This window comes from Balaenoptera borealis (assembly GCF_965194805.1).
Source record: "Balaenoptera borealis genome assembly, chromosome: X".
Lineage (NCBI taxonomy): Eukaryota > Metazoa > Chordata > Mammalia > Artiodactyla > Balaenopteridae > Balaenoptera > Balaenoptera borealis.
In genome coordinates, this window is record NC_138881.1 from 14,875,593 (window position 1) to 14,887,885 (window position 12,293).

At 47.0% G+C, this 12,293-nt stretch overlaps 1 protein-coding gene and 2 long non-coding RNA genes across 6 annotated transcripts in view; 2 read left to right on the forward strand and 1 right to left on the reverse strand.

Annotated features, from left to right (window-relative positions):
* LOC309620018 overlaps window positions 1-12,293 on the forward strand; it is an 878,206-nt gene that overhangs the window by 548,805 nt on the left and 317,108 nt on the right. The gene's annotated exons all lie outside the window — the stretch shown is intronic.
* The window catches only part of RAI2 (retinoic acid induced 2), a 406,186-nt gene that overhangs the window by 47,841 nt on the left and 346,052 nt on the right, over window positions 1-12,293 (reverse strand). The gene's annotated exons all lie outside the window — the stretch shown is intronic.
* The window catches only part of LOC309620035, a 92,902-nt gene that overhangs the window by 18,650 nt on the left and 61,959 nt on the right, over window positions 1-12,293 (forward strand). The window lies entirely within an intron of this gene.

Here is a 12,293-nt window from a genome sequence, read left to right on the forward strand (position 1 = left end):
GCGTGTTACAGGAGAGGTGCACACCGAGTGAGAGCAGAGGGGCAGAATGGCACAGTGAAGCAAGCGTGTTCTAGAGCTGCGCTGGCCAATACGGCAGCCACTAGCCACAAGCGGCAATTTACATTTAAAATAGAAAGACAAATATTGCACGATCTCACTTAAATGTAGAATATTTTGGAAAAAAACACAAAACCACATTTATAGTAACATAGAGTAGAATGGTGGTTACCAGAGGCTGGGATGTGGGGGAAAAGGGGAGACTGAAAAAGAAAGAAAGAGAAAAGAAAATAGAAGGATGGTTGCCAGGGGTTGTGGGGAGGAGGGTGAATAGCGAGTTAGTGCTTAATGAGGACAGAGCTTCAGTTTGCAAGATGAAAAGTGTTCTGGAGATGGATGGTAGTGATGGTTGCACAACAATATGGATGTAGTTAACACCACTGAACTGTACAGTTAAAAATGGTCAAGAAAAAGATTAAAAAGTCAGGCCTCAGCCACACCAGTCACATTTCTAGTGCTCAATAGCGACTTACGGCTAGTGGCTACCATATTGGACCAAGTAGGACATGTCCATCATCGCAGAAAGTTCTATTGAACCACACTGTAGAGAATCCCAGTTCCACCTCCTTTGAGCTGTGTGATCTTGTGTAAGTTACTAACCCTCTCTGAGCCCCCGATTCCTCCTTTATGAAATAAAGCTCATAACATCCACTTACCTCATACGGCTGTTATGGAGCTGGAACTAAAATAATAAATGTAAATCACCTGGTACAACTGTCCAGGCTATAGCAGGAGCTTGATAAATAATAGGTAATACTCTTGCTACTATGATTTTATAAGCAGCCATTGGAGACATTTTCTAATAGGATGGACAATCTGCATTGGCTAAGATGGACTCCTTTCACTACGTTTTGACTGCAAATTTCGAAGCTTGTGTGAGGGGCTCTGTTTTCAGCAGGACAAGCCAGCAGTGCCATCCTGAAGCAATGCCCATTTGCTGGCAGGTCAAAAAATGGGGCATTCTAATCCAGAAGCAGTACTGTAGGAGACTTGTAGTAAGGCTACAATTCTTGAAGTTGGAGAGCCTCATTTTGCGTGGAGATTTTTCCTTTTTCCTTTTAAACCACTAATGTCACAATCCATGGGAAGGGTCCATTACATTAGACTCAAGGCTTCAGTGTTCTTCATCTAGAAAGATGCCCGAGAGATCTTGTAACCTTCTTGCAAACCTCCCCCCATAAAGAAAGCAAACAAAACACAGCCGAGATATCATCAATAAGTCTACAAATAATAAAAGCTGGAGAGGGTGTGGAGAAAAGGGAACCCTCCTACACTGTTGGTGGGAATGTAAATTGATACAGCCACTATGGAGAACAGTATGGAGGTTCCTCAAAAAACTAAAAATAGAGTTGCCATATGATTCAGTAATCCCACTCCTGGGCATGTACCCAGACAAAACTATAATTTGAAAACATACATGCATCCCTGTGTTCACAGCAGCCCTGTTCCCAATAGCCAGGACATGAAAACTGCCTAAATGTCCATCGACAGATGAATGGATAAAGATGTGTCATGCATATACACACACACACACACACACGCACGCACATATACATATATAATGGAATACTACTTAGCCATAAAAAAGAATGAAATAATGTCATTTGCAGCAACATGGATGGACCCAGAGATTATCATACTAAGTGAAGTAAGTCAGAGAAACACAAATATCATAAGATATCACTTATATGTGGAACCTAAAAATATGATACAAAGGAACTTATTTACAAAACAGAAATAGACTCACAGACATGGGAAACAAACTTATGATTACCAAAGGGGAAAGGGGGAGGAGGGATAAATTAGGAGTTTGGGATTAACAGATACATACTACTGTATATAAAACAGATAAACAAGAAGGCCATACTGTATAGCACAGGGAACTATATTCAATATCTTGTAATAATCTATAATGGAAAATAATCTGAAAAAGAATATATATATACAACTGAATCACTTTGCTGTACACCTGAAACTAACACAACATTGTAAATCAACTATCCTTCAATAAAACATACACACACACACACACACACACACAGAGCCAAGAGCAACTGTACAACCTGGAGACATCCTCTGTGCTGAAGAGCAGTCATGAGGGAGAGAATGGGCTGGGAAAATGGGAACAGTACTTCATATGGGGTTTTATTCTAATTAGGAAATAGGGAGTCACTGAATGCTCTTGAGCTAGAGTGACGAAGTTAGAGGGTTGCTTTAGCAAGAGGAAGAGCAGCTGGGGGAGCAAGACAGGAGTGGCGCAGAGGAGTAAGGAGACGGAGGACACTGCCAGGTGAGCCATGCTGAGGCTGTGCTCCCGACAGCGGGGGGCAGGGCTGAGGAGGGGAGGACGGTGGGTCGAGCCCGTGTGAACTGGCCGCAGAAATGACATGGGGAGCCAGGGGTAAAGGGTCCAGGCTGCCAGCATTGAGGCTGCATGCTCAGACATCATGTCCAAGAGGCCAGTTTTCCCCTTCAAACTCCTCTGGAGGGAATTCCCTGGTGGTCCAGTGGTTAGGACTTTGCGCTTCCACTGCAGGGAGCCCGGGTTCGATCCCTGGTCATGGAACTAAAATCCGGCAAGCCGCGCAGTGCGGCCAAAAAAAGAAAAAAAGAAAACAACTCCTCTGGAGAAGCATTTCCATTTTTCACATGGACTCTGGACAAAGCCAGCTCTGTGGGTAATGGGTCAGAAGAGTCAGGTAAGGGACTGGGAGCAGGACCCTTGCTCAGGTTGGTTTTTCTGGCTTAGAAATCATAACAAAGGCTCCCTTTCCTGATCTCCTCAGGCCTCCTGGGTGAATCCCAGACTCTCTAATGTTCTGAATGAGTAACATTAAAAAAAAAAGGAGGCTCCAACATGAGTTGGACAATTTCTGACTTTGTCAAAAAAAGATGTTAAACTACAAATGTCATCATTCATAAAAGAGACTTTAACACTAAGAAAAGTGGGAAAGGCCATTTTAGAATAAAGGGAAGTTCTGTACAATGGAAAAGGTTTAGCTTTAAAAAAGAGACTGAGTACATTTTCACTCTTCTTCCATTTAACTGTGAATGGGTAGAAACTTTGTCCCACATGGGGCGGTAGTTCTCAAGCCTGGTCTGTAGGGATCACTGGTTTATGTGACTTTCCAAAACGGTTCCCTGTGCAGTTTGGGCTGTAAGAACCAGCCTTGATGACCCCAAATCCAACTGCCCAGCTCCTAAGAGCAAAAACAAGGCTTAAGGTTTCTGGCGTGGGTGTGTCTAACATGGAAAGGCCAGGCAGAATCAGTCTCTTCTAGCCTTCTTAAAATGCAAGTGATAAGCCACAAAGGATCCTAGAACAAATATTGATATTTTCACATTCAATAATTTCATATTTAGTCTAGCGGGTTAGTGATTTCTTTTTTTCATAAAAGGAAATTGCAGCCAGAGCTAATTGCTCAATCTGAAATGTATCTGGACATTGTTTAGATGTTGGAAAGGAAACGGTAACATTGCAGAGTTTTAGCAAAGAGGAGGGCATTATTTTAGAAAAAACTGCAAATGTAAATTAATAGAAAATGCAGTCCTGAATGGTTTTCAAAGCTTCGATGTACACAGTCGAAATAGCGCCTCTATTTTGAGCTTTCCTTGACATTTTTCTTACTTTTAAATGCAAAAGGAAATTCATAGGCACAGGCTCAATCCATTCCCATCCATTGATTTGTTGGCCAATCAATGGCCACTGTAATCTGAAAAAAATAACACCAGTTTCTCTGAACCTTTCCAAGTGAGGCTGTGTTCAGCTAAGCTTAATAAAGAGAAAAACAGCAAGGACCATCTGGAAAACACTCTTCCGGAGTCGCGAAAGATAGTGGCAGCCTTTGCCCAACCTGCTATAAATAAGTGTCTCAGGAAAAAAAAAAAAACACCCGATTTTCAAATCTGTTTCTACTTAATACAGCTGCAATAGAGTTTATTTAGCTTTTCCCTATAGCAGGAAGACTGTTTGCATTTTTATGACAAGGGTCTAAATGTTTTTCACAGCCATTTCCATTGCCATTATTTTGAGGAACAACATACCACTCGGACCTGTCTGTTGGCTTCTGCAGCACACAGTGGTGGCCCCAGTGGGCTCTGCACCATGAAACTGGCCTCCAAAGCCCAGATTTATGATCCTGCTTCCTCTCCCACTGTTGCAGCCATCACCCAAATCCTAGCCTGCAAGGGCTGGGCAATTCAGAATGACCAAGAGTCACGTGCTGCAAATCAATTATTTATCTGCCTGGACCCAGCACTTGGTGGATGTCTGCCAGCTCACTGCCTCTTCCTTCACGCTGACAAGGAAGAGTCAAACTACTCTTCAAGGGAGGCTAGAACTCACCAATGAAGGTCTAACTGCTGGCTTGACCAACCCCTCCATGCTCACCTTTCCACCTTTCCTCACTGGCTAAGCCTGCAATGGAATCCCTCTACAATCGACACTCGGAACTCCTTCAGACACTCTTTGGAAAAGGTCGGCCTGCCTTGGCTGGCTGCAAAATGAAGTGGCCCCCAGTGATGTCTGCACTGAGCACCTGGCCATACCCCTGAGCACCCACAAACACCCATCCCCCTCCAAAGGCTGTCAGGGCAGGGTTGGTCCTGGGACACTGTCCTGTGGAAAGAGCAATCCACCTCTCTGTTCTCTCTCTGTCCCCCAAGCGCCCATCCCATTTCCATGGATGGGCAGGGAATGGTTCAACCCCATGACACCTTCCCCGTGAAGGCATGACCACTCCCCCCTTCTAGCCTTTCCAGGGACCACCAGTAAGAAGATGGCCTCATCCCCCGGCAGCATTCCATCTGTTACTGTTGACGGCAGGCATTACCAGGACCGAGCTGGCTGAAGGAGCCCTGTTGCCATTCTCTTTCCCAAGCAGAACTGCTGCAGGGAAATAAATGTGTGTAAGAGGGGGAAAAACCAGGAGGGGTGGTGAGGCCCACCTGAATTTGAATGTCCAATAATTTTGGAAAATGCTCCATCTCCTCACCACTGACTTTCTCTCTCAACAGTACTGGAAAACACAGAAATTAGTGGTGGGTAAAGCGCTGCTACGATCTGAAATGAGTCTATTACAGTGTTATGAGCAGCGCTCTCCCAAGTACACTAAAGGGCTAAATTAATTGGCTCAGGCTTAAGATGCTACAGGAGAAATGACAGTGGGGAGGGGGTGGGGTAGAGGAAGATGCCTGGTGGCTTTGAAGGCATGCCTGGAATCAGGTGCATATGAAAAAGAAATCAGGGAGAAATAAACCTGTTCTCTTCATGAAGAAACAGAGAAGCTGTTAGTTGTTACAATGTGCCCCCCAATTACCTATGACTTATTTGATCACCTGACTTAAAAAAAAAATCTCTGTATAATCTCTTATATAATCTTATAGACCCTTCCACCCACTTTAAAATTAAATCAGGCACATGACCTACTTCCAACTGTTAATTAATCACCCCCATGAACTGTACATATAAGTCAGAGGGGGAAATTGTGTCTTTTATTATTTCAAACTGAAGATTTCCAAAAGCCACAAACTATCTATTAAATCTTGGTCTAGACCAGTGGTTCTCAACCAGGGTCCATTTTGCCCCAGAGGGGACATTTGGCAAGAAGATCTGGAGACATTTCTGGCTGTCACCGCTGGGCTGGGGAGGGGGGCAACACTTCTGGCATCCGGTGGCTGGAAGCCAGGGATGCTGTTAAACAGCCTGCAGGGCACGGCAGCCCCGCAGCAGAGCGACCGGGCCTAAAATGCCGACAGGGCCAAGGTGGAGAGGCTGTGCTCTAGATAAAGGCAAATACGCTTGGCCTGCAATATTTGTATCTTTGGCAGTCATCAAAGGAGAAAAATCCCATTTTCCTTGAAATCTAAGGTTGGCTTACATATATGTTTACTAAGGACATATTTACTCCTTTCCAAATAGATGAAACAGGTTCTCAATCTGAATCTGGGAACATTAAAGAAACACTGTGATGATGGTGGAGCTAGGCAGGGTGCATTTTAAATGCATATTTCATTAGTCTAAATGGATGGAAATTAATATCTCATAAAATAAAATGATTATCTAGTTACGTTCCATACAAAACCAAAATCAATACACTGCATCTTACTTAACCTGCAATTAGTGTTTTAAAAAACTAAACCAAGGAAATGCCATTCTTTCCCATTTCTTGCTAGCTGGGTACACATTTCTGAGCATGAGGCATTAAAAAGCAAACAAGCAGACAAAGCCCCCCTTTTTTTAAGCAAATTTTTCCAGAGCATAAAAAGCTTTCTGAATCATTCTATTTTATTTACTATAGATTCAATCATTCTTTAGTGAACAAAACATGCAGCCCATTCTGTTGGTTATGCCTGCCTGGCTTTCCAAATACCGTCAAAACTGGGATGATGAATCACCTACTTTGTGGCCCCACTGTGTGTGTGTGAGTGTGTGTGTGTGTGTGTGTGTGTGTGCGCGCGCGTGCGTGTGTGTGTGTGTGCGCGCGCGCGTGCGTGCGTGTGTGTGTGTGTGCGCGCGTGCGTGTGTGTGTGTGTGTGCGCGCGCGTGCGTGTGTGTGCGTGTGTGCGCGTGCGTGTGTGTGTGTGTGTGCGTGCGTGCGTGTGTGAGGTGGGTGTGGGAGTCCTTCAGCCAATTATTTCCATAAAGTCTTAAGAGCAGGTGCTGAGAGTCTCTAAAATTCCTTTAGTTCTAGAACATTCTGTGTGGCTGTGCGGTGTCCCCAGCATGAGGTTGGGCTTCGGGCAGGAAAAAAAGCGTGTTCCTAGAGCTGGCCTAGGGCTTCCAGGCTAAAACCGTGGAGGAAAGAATGGCTGACAGCTATAGCATTTCGACCCTTCCAGGCCACCGTTCCTTTCCCTGAATTATAAGGCCAAAGTGGGCATACACACAAAGGCAAAAATAACAGCAACGACAAAAACACCCAAGCATACCCAGCCTTGGCTGCCAGTGAGGCCCAATTCCGCTGCTGAGAAAGAACAGTTGCTACAGTGCAGCTGGAGGAGCTTTTCCAGGGAACTGGTAATACCCTGGCTGTTAATGAATTATTTTTCGCCAGAATGTCGGATTCTTCCTGTGCTCCAGTAAACAGTCTGCTTCTGCCATGGGAAACAAAACCAGCTCCTTCCGAGGAGCTCAAGGAGGTCAGCCAAGGGTCCCCTGTGGGGGCAGCCCCCTCAGGAGCCAGAGCCACAGGCGCCTGACCTATAAATCACCGAAGCCCCAAGTTCATTATTCCAGCTCTTTCTGTTTCCTCGGGCCATGCCCAGGGCCCAGAGTAGGGCCCAGGAAGACCACAGTGCCTGCTGTGAGCCCTCCCCCACCCTCCTGAACTGCCCCTTGCTCAGGGCTCCTCATCGGTGGCACCACGTGTGTGTAAAACTGGCCTTCCTGGTGTTCATCCTGTCTCTCTCGCAGAAACTGCATTTATTCCCTGGCTCTTGCTTTCATCAAGCTGTCAGGAAATGACTATGTGCGTCCCCCTCTTTTCCTTTCTCTTCTTTACGACTGGCCCCGGACCCAAATAACCCGCTCGCAGCACAAGGATGTCTACTTGGGACACTATTCTCCAAACACACATCCCCGGGAAGGATATTATTAGAGCAGGTGTCAAGGAAATCAGTCGCTCAGGAGGGAGACAGCTCTCCAGTGGGCAAGGACACTGGCCTGGGGTGGGCTGGGGTGGAGGAAAGGACGGCCAGCCCTGCCCACCCTACCCCTGTCTTGCTCTCTCATCTCCATTCAGTTTCAGGAGCCCACATTCCTCATGGAAGGTGACTGAGCAAACATGCTCATGGGTAGGCTTGATGGGGACCCCCAAAATGGCACCTTAGCTACTGATAATCAAAGTTGCCTGATGCCAGACTGTTGTGGCTCTTGAGTCAGTCCCATGCCTCCCACCTGCCATGGGGATGGAGGGCGTTTATGCCCCCCAAAACTTCTGGAGGTGCTATGAGGCTGAAGGCACAGGCTGATAGAGCAGAGCTGCCTAATAGAAATACGTATGTAATTTTAAAGTTTCTAGTGGGCACATTAAAAAGATTAAAAGGAACAGGTGACATTAATTTTAACACTAGCTTATTTAACAAATATATTCAAAATATTATCATTTTAACACGTAATCAATATAAAAATTATTAATGAGCTATTTTGCATTCTTTCTTTGTACTAAGTCTTAGAAATCCCGTGCGTACGTTATCGTCATAGCATACCCTGCTTTGGACTAGCCACCTTTCACCTGCTGAAAAGCCGCATGTGACTAGTGGCTACTATATGGGATGGTACAGGTATAGAATATTTCCGTCATCATAGAAAGTTCTATTAGACAGTGCTGGGCTGAAAGACTCAAAAAGCTGTGGGAAGAACAGTGACGTGTGAGCAGGATGGGCGATAAGAATTACAGCAGAAATGGGAACCGCAAGGATTGGGATGTTGTAGGAGCCCAGCCCTACCTCTAAGTGGAGATTAAAATGGGCTCTTACGAAAGGCCCAGGGCCCATGCCGACAAGGTGGGGGGCCGCCCTCACAGAGGTGGCAAGGCCAGCGAGTATAATCATTACTTAAGGCATCTGCTGCTTGAGCAGCCTGTATCTTAGCTCTTCGGATCTGTTTAAGGCAGGGGCTGGGACAGAAGATCACCAAAGTCACGTATGTTCTTTCAATAACAATTCTGGGTTTGCAATCTAATTTGGTGAAGCAGATACAGAAACATGATCAAATTACGTGCGCCTGTGTCTGCGCGTGCATGTGTGTTCCTATGAGTGTTCTTGGCTGGAGAGAGAAGGAGGGTCATGTGCGAAATCCAGAAGTACTAACGTGGCCACCCAAATCACCTCCTCAGCAGCTGCCATCAGAACACAGGAGAGCGGTAGCCTTGAAAGGCTGATCAGAAATTGCGAGCCACAAAGGAGACGCCTTGAGTCTGGAAAGAATGAAATGATGGGCGTCCGGGCAGACGGTCAGGTGGGAGGGAGAAGTGGTAATCAGAGGCATTCTCCAAAGACGAGTGCTGCCAAGTCTACAGCAAGGATGTCACCCTGATCCCCAAATCAAGCTTAATTCAGGGTCCCACACAGGCTTTTGTGCACGGGAGAGTGCAATTAGCCATCTTTCCCCTTCCTCAAGAGCCTCATTCTCTGAGGTCCCCCTCACATTCTGATCATGGAGGCAGCAGAGTCAGAAACACCTCATATGTGGATTCAAATCCTGGCTCGCCCAGCGGCCCCAGAATTTCTAGGGGGTTAAAGGCCACCATCTGGTTGGAAGGGGGCTAAAAGACTTGCTTTGATGGTGCAGTTGCAGAGCAAGAACCCACCTTATTTTTATTTAGAGTTTATTTGAGACGGTTGAGTCAGAAATACCTTACCTACCCTCTGGGCCCACCATGGCTAATTACTTAATCTGTCTCATCCTCAGTTTCCTCATGTATAAGATGGGAATGTTACTGCTCTTCTCACATGGGCTCGTCGGCTTGGAACTACCCAGGGCTAGAGCTGCAGCATGACACCAGGCGCTCCGAGACCCCAACCAAACACAAATCTCTGGATTTCTCCCTGCTGGTCTCCCTTGATAATAACTTACAGCTCCCTCCCACCACCATTCACTCCATCAGTTCCATCATTTAGTCACTCAACTCTCATTCATTAAGCAATGGTGGTTGGGTGTTGGGAATTCCAAGATGAAAAGGCACAGTCTTTCCATCTGAAATGGTTAAGGACTATTTGGGGTCTATCTACTTGGCACATAAGCATGTACCCTGGGTGGCTGGGCTGCCTCACTGGTGCCCCCCTCCCCCAGTTAGGTACTATATTTGGTAGGGGCTGAGGACTCCGGTCTCTGGGAGAAATAAATAAGAGACTTGGGGGAAGGGTAGAGGAACATGTTGCCCCTTTAAGTCATAACCACCAAAGTCTGGAATCAGACACTCAACTGGAAATTTCTCTGAGCCTCAGATTCCTTATCTGTAAAATAATGCCTCTGTTACATCATGGTTTCCCACATGTAAAGTGTCTGGCAGACAGAGGGCAACAACAAATGTTAATTTCCTTCTCGACTTATTTCCCTCCACTACCCTCCTTCCCTGAATCTAAGGTTACAGAAGGAGCCAGAGAATAGACACTTGCTATTTTCTTACTGTAGATTCAGAGCACACTGTGTGTGGATGTCTCCACGTACAGAATACCTCCATTCTGGGTCAAATGGTTCTGGGGAGACCCGTCCTATCTAGTTTTCAGGTCATTATAGCTAGGGCTATATTGGTCTTCTGGTGCTATAGCGCTTCCAGCAACACCTCGTCACACACCTTCCAGCTTTTTTCTTTCTTTCTTTCTTTCTTTTTTTTTTTTTCCATTTCAGTGGTCCTGTCTTGGTGGCTCTGCTTTCTGGCTACAAGACTTTTCATTTATTTTACAGTTCTTGACCAAATGCCCATCAACCAAGTTCTCATACTGGCAACTGGCATCACCTGGAAAGCTGTTTTCTCATTTGTTCCTCAGATGGGCAGATTTTCCTGGGCCAAAACTCACCTCTGGAGGTCTGGGGCTTCTTTGCCTGATAAAGGACCTCCCTGGCTGGCTGAATGGTACTATGGGCTGGTGCCAAAGCAGCCAGTACCCCAAGATCCAGTCTGACTTGGCTCGTGGTGCCCGGCCACCTTGTCGATGTCTCTAGTGGGCATCTGTCAGGATGAGGCGGAAGCGCCCATTCACAGGATATTGTGTGTGGGGTGGGGGGTAGGTGGCTTCTCTGGGCTTCCAAGGGGCAGAGAAATGGGGATGCCACCGGGTTTATAGCCTTCCAGCCACCCCGCCTTCAGAAAGTAGCACAGCTCCCTGTGTTCCCCTTTGAGAAGAAAACACCGAGGACAAAACAGTGGGTAGGGGCATAATGCTGCTCGGGTGAGCGGCTGCCACTCACTAGCCTCCCCACTGCCCTCCTCCCATGCTGCCACCCCTCTACTGTAACAAAGGCATATCACAACACATTTTCAAAGTTATCAAAAGTCTCTTGGTCAATCAACAAACGATTCTGATGACGCAAAAGGAGGAAGAGAGACGTCTAGAAAACGGTGGGAGATTCCTTGGGAAAAGCACACAAAACCTTGCCCGATGCATGCAAGGCTAAGAATTGTTTTCTCCCTGCTGGCTGCTTTTCTCTCTGTTCTAAAGAGCAGCTTCCAAGAATCAGCTAAATAAAGGGATCACACTAGAGGATGAGAGATAATGCTAAACCAACAAAAACAAAGACCCAAATGAAACAGAGCCAGCCTGAGAATCCGCGGTTATCAAAACTTTGTTTGGCCGTATCTATTTATCATCGCTGCACACCCGGGCTCTGCGGAATATCATTCTGTTGATGTCACTTATCCTCAGCAAAATATTTACACATCCTTAAAAACGCCAGATGAGGGGGGCCGCCCCCGCACCGCCGCGAACGGCCCCTCAAGCCCCGTCACCGAGTTCTGGGTAGACCGTGAGGTGGGTTACGACGGTGGGTGGCTCCAGCGGGCACAGGTAAAAGATGCTGACAGTTCCGGCAACGCGGCCACCCAGGCGCTGCGCCCTGCCCTGCCCACCTCTCCCCTACCTGACTCTGTAAGAAGCAGCCACATCCCCGATACGGTGTCAGCGTCTCCTCCTCCTCCCCCTGCCTTTCTCATTGATTAAGTTCTCAAACCATTGTTAAAGCCGGGTTGCTTTTCCCTGGAAAACTGGGCTGAATTCATTAAGCTTCCCCCATCACAAAAGGAATATTCATAAAAGTTTGGCAGGCAGAGAGGGAAGCTGACTGCGTGCCTTGGGGTGGGTGACAATTCGCTCCTCCACAGCCACCTTCTTCTTCCGTGCCCCATCCCGCTCTGCATCCATCCGTCGTGCCCCAAACCTACTCCAGGGACTTCTGACAGGGAAAAACAAAGCAGCAGCTGTTTGGCAACATTTCTACCCCCTCGCCAGCAACTGTGGTGGGATGCCATTTCCCCACCCAGGCGGAGCTTATCCTGAACAATAGTCGGGCTTTAAACGGCAAACAAGCAAACACACAGAGCATAACCCCAACCCCGAAAAAGCCAACGCGGAGGAAGGCAAGAACTCCCTCCGCAGCACAAGGCACCGCTGAAACGCACGCAAAAATGCAGCGAGAAGGCTGCTCGGTGCCTAACATGGCAGAAAGCCCGAGATGGTGCGGCCACCCCGGGTCTGGGCATTGGGGGGCACGAAGGCTCGCGGGGCGCCGACGCACA